Here is a 9897-nt window from a genome sequence, read left to right as displayed (position 1 = left end):
TAACTAAAATAATGATTATATTTTTACAAAAATAAGAATATGATATTTCTACAAAATGTATCTTCTGTTTCATTTTTCTTTTGAGGGAATCAATAGAGAGTAGAATAAGAGGGTACAAGCTATCTGACTGGGTAAATGGGAAACTCTAATTGGAGGAAGGGGAAGCAAGAAATAAATACAGAAGGATGGGGGAAGGGAAAATATCAATAAAGGTGTCTGAAAAGTCTTAAGGAATCATTGTGTATTAACTATTTATCTTTTTAAAATGCCTATAATACATGCAAATCTGTGTAAACATACATTCATAGTTTAAATAAAATGTTCCCTTCTGGGATAACAATGCTCCCACAAGAGTTGTAGACCATCTAACAAAAAACCCAACAGCAGGCATGAGAAACCCTCTTTTGAGTTGTTGGTATGGGCTGTCCAAAAATCTCCTCAAACATTAGTATTCATTGCTATTACCCTTGCTTGGCCCACAGAGGTGGAAGGTGAGCACTTAAGATACAGGGCTCAGCATCTCCTAAACTATAACTGATCTGAAAGCTTCCCAAAGGTATCATCTAAGTTCCAAAAGAGGGAAGCTACCATCAGTTCACCTAGTTATGATGTCTATGAACCACAAAAACCAGCTCAAGACAGTAAGACTAAGAGTTCAGTAGTAGCTCACACAGCTTGGTGGTAACCAGTAGCTCTCTGATTGGACTTAAGGTTCACTTGACAAGACAGAAACCATGCCTGGTACTTAAAATCTAGTCTACTACCCAGGGCTATTGAAGTCATGAATACTGAAGAACCTATAACCATCATTTTGCTAAAACAGCACAATTCTTAACTATATGCTTAATATTTGTCTTTATACTCACAGATATGTGTAGTTTTTAACCCTCATCAAGGAAAGTTCTCTTTGCTATAGAAGGAGACCATTTCAGAGAACGCCAATCAATCAAAATGGAGGTGTAGAGGTCAATCCCAACCATATATCTACAACACAACTACATCTAAGGCCCAGGAATGGTTGCAGAAGAGAGGGTCAAAAGACTAAGTGCCAAAGGAATAGGGAGTTTGATGTGAGATTTGTCTCCTGAGAATGTCAGAAGCTACTCCCATCAAGTCTTACCAGTGTGACTGCTTAAACATGAACTGAACAAGAGCAATATCAGAAGACTTGTGAGTGGGGAAAGCTCACAAGGTCTTATCCATGCACAAAGAACTACTAGCACCTAAGGAATACTGAGAGCAAGAGAATCAGTCTTCCCACTGAACAGCACACCAATTAGTTATCCAGTAGCAAGTGGTCAGCCCTGAAAAACACACTACAAGTAACACTGTACAGACTGAACATGTTACATTTATATATTTAGGAATGTTTACATATATCTATATCACAACAATTAGAGAAAAAAGAGGCTGTGAATTTGAAAGCTGACAATGATGGGTACATGAGAATGTTAGAAACGAGGAAAAGAAAGAGACAATGATGCAATTATGTTATAATCTACAAAACAATTTTAAAATTATGAGTGTATATATCTGTGTGTATGTTTGTCCAAGGAAGCAAAAAAGGAGTCTTAGGTTGTTAAATCATCTGGAGCTGGATTCACATGCTGTGATCTGCCTTGTGTGGATACGGAAAATGAGTTGTCTAGCAAAACAATATACACTGAGACATCTCTCTAGCGATCTCTTTTGTTTTGTTTGCTTGTTTGTTTGCTTGCTTTGGTTTTGTTTCCTTGCATAATCCTAGATATTCATATTTAGTCAAAAAAATCATAATTCCCATGGGAATATAGACACAATTGTGTCAACACATAGACACAATTCTCCACACTTTAGTGCACTCAGCCTATGTGTTGTGATTGTGATTGTCCTAGGAGAAAACACAAATTTAGAGAAACATGACCTTTCTTGGTCAGCAAAAACAAGAATTACATGCAAGTATTTCTTGGTCATTTATTTTCATTAGCAAGCCCACTAGGGCATTTAACGTTTCTGAATTGAGTTAATAAAGAATAAATCAATCTGATTTTGACAAAAGTCATCAAATAGAACTATTCTCTGGGCAATTATCTTAGAGTAATTCACTGGATCATCTTTTCATATCCTGTCTCCCAGAAGGTACACTATCATCACATGCTAGGGTTGAAGGAAGCCAGATGACCCATGATAAGGTTGAAAGCCAGGTGCCATCAGATCATTTCTGCTACCTCTAAGACAAAAATTTTCATCGAATATTCAAAATCAAACTCTAAAATACAAAAATAATGTGCCCACCAGTAGATCTAAAATATGTTTCCAGCAGATTTTCAAAGCTTTGAAGTATCTTCCATTAAATCTGTGCAACCTGTTGAGCATAATAACGAAGAGAGTTTTTGGTGATGAATGATTAACAAAACTCTGAGTGAGCGATTTGGGCAGTGAGGGAGAGAAGCATCATTAGAAGTTATTTATATTTCATCCTTCACAGCCCGTTTACCCACCTGGAAACTGCTAGGGAGTCCTGTTTTGTATGCAGAAAAGGCCTTACTCCAGCTACAAATGTTGCTTTCCTCCTCTCAACCATGTAACATGACAAGCTGAAAGTACATTACTGAAGCACCAATTCACTGTTAAATTAATTGTCAGTGTGGAAACAATAACACAGAACTCTTAAGCAAAACACGGAAAATCCCACGTAGCTCAGGGACCATAATAATAGAATGGATGGATGGATTTTCTATTACGCGTTCATGATGGTGTGTGTGTGTGTGTGTGTGTGTGTGTGTGTGTGTGTGTGTGTGTGTGTGTGTAAGAGAGAGAGAGAGAGAGAGAGAGAGAGAGAGAGAGAGAGAGAGAGAGAGAGAGAGAAAGTTATATTTTCAAGATGCCCAGCTTTTTACGTATGTGTTGAGGCTTGAACTTTGGTTCTCATAATTGTTCAACAAGCACAACACAACCACTGGTCAATTCCTATAGCCCCGTGTTACCTTATTCTTTGGGAAAAGGGTCTCTCATTGAATCAAGAGCACAGTAACTAAACTGGCCAGTCCAGCCATAAGTTCTAGAGATCTTCCTGTCTCTTATTACATAGAGTTAGAGTTGCAGATGCACATCATTGTGTTTGGCTCTTTATGTTGATGTTAGAATGATTAGTTGTATGGCAAAGCTTCTGACCCACTGAGACAGCTCCAACCCTGTCACTATTGATTCTTTCTGTTGGTGTTTACTTATAACTACTTAGAGAATGCTACTTGCCTGTATTGTGGTGTAAATGGTTAGTCTCATGTCTTTCTCATCATAATAAACAGTACACAATCTCATTTCTTTGTTTCCTTGATAAGTTTTACTTCCAGATTTTAATTTTATGATTATAACAGAATGCTTTAATATGAATACATGTGGGCAGAAGTGTTCATTTAACACACACACACACACACACACACACTCACACACACACACACACACACAGAGAGAGAGAGAGAGAGAGAGAGAGAGAGAGAGAACACTATTCTTCAATACCACATAGACCAAGTGTGATGATGCATGTCTATAATTTCAGCTCTCATGAAGGTGGCGTTAGGAGTTCAAGGTTACTGTCAGCCTGTCACCTACATAATTTTGAGATGAGCCTATTTTAAAAACAGAACTAACACTAAACAAGAAAATGAATAATACCATAGTACAGGAGATGTTTTAGTTTATGCATACACACACACACACACACACACACATACATATACACATATTGTTGGAGAAGACATCTTAGTTGATATGATTATATACACTACAGGAAAAAGAAAAGTAACCATCTCTGTGGAGGCATATCTTACCTTGCAAAGCATCTATTGATTGCTTGAGGCTGAATTTTAGCCTGTGTGTTTTCCTTCATGCATCACATGAATATTTCTGGATCAAAGCACCACTACCATACCACTAACATTCTGTCCACACAATTTTAACCTTGAATTTTCTCCCTGGGTTTCTCTAATACACAGCAAAACTCTGGAGCATCTCAGACTTTTTCAGTAAGGACAGGAATGAATGTCACTGAGTGGGTAACAGTGGTGCAGATTTAGATGACTCATTCCGAAAATGGCTTAAATCCATTTGCTTTTAAATTATTGAAGACAGTGCCCCCAGATCTTGTTGAAAGGAATGGGCCATAGGTCAACCATCACTGTCCATTGACATGGACTTAAAAGACTTTCTCAAGATAGTTTCAAGACAAATACAACAAAACTGTTGGTTTGATGTGGTTTTAGATAAACAAAACTTTTATAGCAATTGAATCAACCTTAAAATTCATTATTTTAAATCATGATAAGGTAATTTAAAGGATGGAGGCAAAGTTTAATTTATAAACCTCCAAGATATGTCATGAGAATTCAAAAGTCCAAGCAGTTTTTGATTAAGATCATATGTAGGAAGAATTAGGAAATATATATTACTATGTATACAATGCTAAATACTCATTAGTAATTGTGTGTAGATTCTTTTAAAATTATCTACACATAATTCACCTTAGCTCTCTATATAATCCTCTATTATATAATATAGGATTTCAAATTAATCATTAAAAATGATTCTATCAAATTAGCATGCTTATTAGTTAAAACACTTATTAGCTAATGAGTTCATTTCCATTTACACCTATAGGGTTTAAAAGCAATCTAGACATGCACTGAGTAAAGAGAAGGTTGTAATTTGAATATCTATGGTTTACTTCTTTAAATAAAATGTAAATTTAAATAGCTTGACCTAATTACATATCATTTAAAAGCTCTGAAAAAATATTTGAAACATATTTATAAAATTTCCCATATGCTTACATATTTATCTCTTTGTGACAATACAGAACTTTCTATCTTAAAATAAATTTAAAAAGCTAGAAATCTCCTCTAGTTTCAACCTGTGTTCTTCAAAAGTGCAAGAAAGATTGTAATGACTGTTAGGAAGTTTTCTTATTTGGTTCTTAAAGACCATCTGTGTGTGTGTGTGTGTGTGTGTGTGTGTGTGTGTGTGTGTGTGTGTGTGTGTGTGTGTGTCCATAGCAGCTAGAAGAGGGTATCAGATCTTCTGAGGCTTGAGTTGCAGGCAGCTGTGAGCAACCCTATATGAGTTCTGGAAACCTGCTTGGAATTCTTTGCAAGAGCATTATGCATAGCATATGTATAGAGGAATTTTAATCCAGAAATATGGATACTCTCTGGCAAAAGGTCACATCACATAGAACTTCTAGGACTATGTGATCCAACTGGAAAGCCAACATGATCTGACTTACAGACACATCCTAAGTACACACCTTTAATCCCTAACAGTGAAGGTAAGGTTAATTTGTAAGAGGAAGCAGGCATGTTTGAAAGTCACCTCTAATTGAGGCTCAGACAAAGTTAGGAATAAGAGAAAGATTTAACAGAATGAGTCAGAAATAGATTATGTCCAACTTTCATGAAAACAGAAGAGGAGAGGCTATGTAAGACCAGCACAGGGAGAAAAGGTGTCAATAGTTTATGTACTGGAACAGTCTTACAGAGACAGTTGGCAGACAGAACAAGCTAGACACATGTGAAGAAAGAATGAATCAGAGAATGAGAAGGATCCATTAATATGGAGCTAAGCAGAGCAATTCAGTCAGAAGTCAAGGGAAGCTGGTTTGAGCCAATCAGCTTGGAGAGGAATTTGGGCATGAAGAGCCAGAAAGAGTTCAGAAAGAGCTAGAAAGGGTGTTTATTCAGCAGTAAAGTCTTGAGACTGAAACATTCTAGGCCTAGTTTACCTGATGAAGGCTGGACACTGAAGGCTTCAAGATTCAAATTTATGGAAGATTAGATTGTACAGAGGCTAGAAGCTTCCAGGCTTAGGCCTGAAGATAGAACAGAGAAAGAAACACTGTGAGCTCAGGCCAAGCTGTGTATTCATACAGCCTGGGTACATCTATCATCTCTCCCCCTCATCTGAGGAAATAAAACCAATATTTATATCTAAGTCAGCAGTTCTCAACCTGTGGGTCAGGAGCCCTTTTGGGGATCAAATGACCCTTTCACAGGGGTTGCCAAAGACCGTTAGAAAACAAAGATATGTACATTATGGTTCATAACAATAGCAAAATTACAGTTATGAAGTAGCAGACAAAAATAATTTTATGGTTAGGGGCCACCACAACATGATGAATTGTATTAAAGGGCTGCAGCATTCAAAATGTTGAGAAACACTGCTCTAAGCCCTCTCTCTAGTCCCAGAAGTTTTATTTTTTTAGAAAACAATTTTAGAGTTGCAGGAGAGGCAAAGTTCTCTGTCCCTTCTCTCACCTTCTGAGGTTAAGCAAACACAGTACCATGTTCATGACTGATGATTATGCTGCAGACTTTACCCATCCCTCCTCCCTGAGAACAGGGGGCAGCGAGGATTGATCTGTAAATTACAGTGGTGCTTGGGCAAGAGCAGAACAACTGTGTTGACTGAATCATTTGGGTGGCTTTTGCTCCCCTCTCTCCACTTGTTTGTGTTTATCTTTGACATTTTTCTCGATTAGTTCATGGAATGTTTAATTTAGCTACCTGTTTTTTAATTTTATATTTTTCTTGTCTAGTGCTATAGTCAAATATTGCATATGCATATTGCAGTGTTCTTTCTGAAATGGTTCTTCAGAGTTGTAATGAAGTTGTCTCTTTATGCATTCAGTATTCTAAAAATCATTGTGTTCCTTGTGTGTCCCTGCCATGCATGCTGAATTTTATTTCATATATAGCATAGTTTTTATTTCCTCCACATGGTCATACAAAATGCAGAGAAATTAAAGGCAAAAAGAATTTTAAAATATTTGCCAAATCATCTCTTAACAAAAGGTAATAAGCTTGCAGGTATTGTAAATTCTGTGTGCTCATTGTGTCTTTCTGTAACAGAATACCTAAGACTAATTTCTTCATAAAATGAACTGTTTTGTTTTCTTCATAAGTTTGGTGCCTTAGGGTAGGAAAGGGGATATCATAGTCCTGGCAAGCTGGTTAGAACCCTGGTTGAGTATCATAGGAGAAGAGTCGAGGGAAAGTCCACAGACTGAATTCACTTGAGTCGGGCAAGGAAGAGAGAGAGAGTACCAAGAGACCTGGTTCATTATTTTATAACATTCTGTTCTCATGGAAACAAATTACTCCAAATGTGACCTGTTCCTGATGTACAGGAACAGTCCATTCATCGGGGTTCGGTTTCTATGACCTGTTATTATCTTCCTTTAAGTCCTACATCTGAACCAGTTCAGTATCATCCCCTGCAGAGTGAACTCCCCATAAGTGGACCTGTCAGAGACATAAGATGTCCAAATGACAGCAGTATTAATAGGGGAAAGTGGTTACAATGAAATCCTAAAATGAACTGGGTGAGGTATTGTAAATGTTTCTGCTATGATGCAAGAGTGTCCTGGGACCATAAAGTTCAGGAACGACAGAGCTCTGTGGTGGGACAGTGTCCCAATGGAAGGGCATCCTGAGACATGGGGCCACATAGTTCTAAGAGGAAGCTTTCTAAGTAGAGGCATTGCAGCTCCCAGGAGAGGGTGTCCAGAGCTGAGCTAAGGAGCTTCAGTCTTGTTCCTCCTCTTTGTTTCTTCCCTCCTCTTCCTGCTCCACCTCTTCCTCCTCCTCCTCCTCCTCTTCCTCCTCCTCCTCCTCCTCCTCCTCCTCCTCTTCCTCCTCTTCCTCCTCTTCCTCCTCCTTGCTTATTTTCTTCTGACGAGAGTCACACCAGACAGAAAATCTCATGAAAGAGTTTTATTGGATGGTACAGTGTATGAAGGAACAAGTTCAGGGATGGATGCCTTTTGCTCCTGGGAACAGGAGAGTTGGACAAAGAGACAATGCTTCTGTAGGATTTCTACGGGGGGGGTGTAGTTTCTTTTTTTGAAATTTTTATTATATATTTCTTTACTTACATTTCAAAGGTTATTCCCCTTCCCGGTTTTCTGTCTATAAGCCCCCATTCCCTCCCCTCCCCCTCTCCCATAGGGTTATTCCCCCTATATATATCCCCCTTAGTGCCCTTCCCCATATTCCCCTGCACTGGGGGTCCAACCTTGGCAAGACCAAGGGCTTTCTCTTCTACTGGTGCCCCAACAAGGCTATTCTCTGCTACATATGCAGTTGGAGCCCTGGGTCACTCCATGTATAGTCTTTCGGTCGTGGTTTAGTCCCTGGAAACTCTGATTCATTGGCATTGTTGTTTTATGGGGTTGCAAGTCTTTCAACTCTTTCAATCCTTCCGCTAATTCCCCCTAAGGGGTCCTATTCTCAGTTCAGTGGGTTGTTGCAAGGATTGACCTCTGTATTGGACATGCTCTGGATGTGTCTCTCAGGAGAGAACTATATCCAGTCCCTTTACGCATGCATTTTTTAGCTTCATCCATCTTATCTAGTTTGGGTGGCTGTATATATATATGGTCCACATGTGTGTCAGGCTCTGAATGGCCATTCCTGGAGCCACTGCTCTAAACTTTGCTTCCATATCCCCTCGTATGAATATTTTTCCCCTTTTAAGAAGGAGTGGGAGCATCTGCATTTGGTCATCCTTCCTGAGTTTCCTGTGGTCTGTAGATTGCATCTTGGGTAATTTGAACTTTTTGGCTAATATCCACTTATCAATGAGTGCATACCAAGTGTGTTTTTCTGTGATTGAGTAACCTCACTCAGGATGATATTTTCTAGTTCATTCCATTTGCCTATGAATTTCATGAAGCCATTGTTTTTGATAGCTGAGTAGTACTCCATTGTGTAGATGTACCACATTTCTTTGAATCCAGTCCTCTCTTAAAGGACATTTGGGTTCTTTCCAGCTTCTGACTATTATAAATAAGGCTGCTATGAACATAGTGGAGCATGTGTCTTTGTTGTATGTTGGAGCATCTTTTGGGTATATGCCCAAGAGAGGTATAGCTGGATCCTCTGGTAGTATAATGTTCAATTTTCTGAGGAACCTCCAGACTGATTTCCAGAGTGGTTGTACCAGTTTGCAATCCCACCAACAATGGAGGAGTGTTCCTCTTTCTCCACATCCTCACCAGCATTTGCTGTCATCTGAGTACTTGATCTTAGCCATTCTGACTGGTGTGAAGTGGAATCTCAGGGTTGTTTTGATTTGCATTTCCCTGATGACTAAGGATGTTGAGCATTTCTTTAGGTGCTTTTTGGCCATTCGATAATCCTCAGCTGCGAATGTTTTGTTTAGCTCTGTACCCCATATTTATTAGGGTGATTTGGCTATTGGGAGTCTAACTTCTTGAGTTCTTTGTATATTATAGATATTAGCCCTCTATCAGATGTAGGATTGGTGAAGATCTTTTCCCAATCTGTTGGTTACCGTTTTGTCCTAATGACAGTGTCTTTTGCTTTACAAAAGCTTTGCTGTTTTATGAGGTCCCATTTGTTATTTCTTGATCTTAGAGCATAAGCCATTGGTGTTTTGGTCATGAAATTTTCCCAAGTGCCCATGTGCTCGAGATCTTCCCCGCCTTTTCTTCTATTACTTTGAGTGTATCTGGTTTTATGTGGAAGTCCTTGATCCACTTAGTCTTGAGCTTTGTACATGGTGATAAGAATGGATTAATCTGTATTTTTCTACATGCTGACCTCCAGTTGAACCAGCACCATTTGTTGAAAATGCTATCTTTCTTCCATTGGATGGTTTTAGCTCCTTTGTCAAAGATCAAGTGACCATAGGTGTGAGGGTTCATTTCTGGGTCTTCAATTCTATTCCACTGATCTACCTGCCTGTCTCTGTACCAATACCATACAGTTTTTATGATTATTAATCTGTAATACTGCTCAAGGTCAGGAATGGTGATTCCCCCAGAAGTTCTTTCATTGTTGAGTATAGTTTTTGCTATCCTAGGTTTTTTTGTTATTCCAAATGAATTTGCAAATTGTTCTT

Source organism: Rattus rattus, chromosome 14, assembly GCF_011064425.1.
Source record: "Rattus rattus isolate New Zealand chromosome 14, Rrattus_CSIRO_v1, whole genome shotgun sequence".
Classification (NCBI taxonomy): domain Eukaryota; kingdom Metazoa; phylum Chordata; class Mammalia; order Rodentia; family Muridae; genus Rattus; species Rattus rattus.
This window is presented reverse-complemented; position numbering follows the sequence as displayed.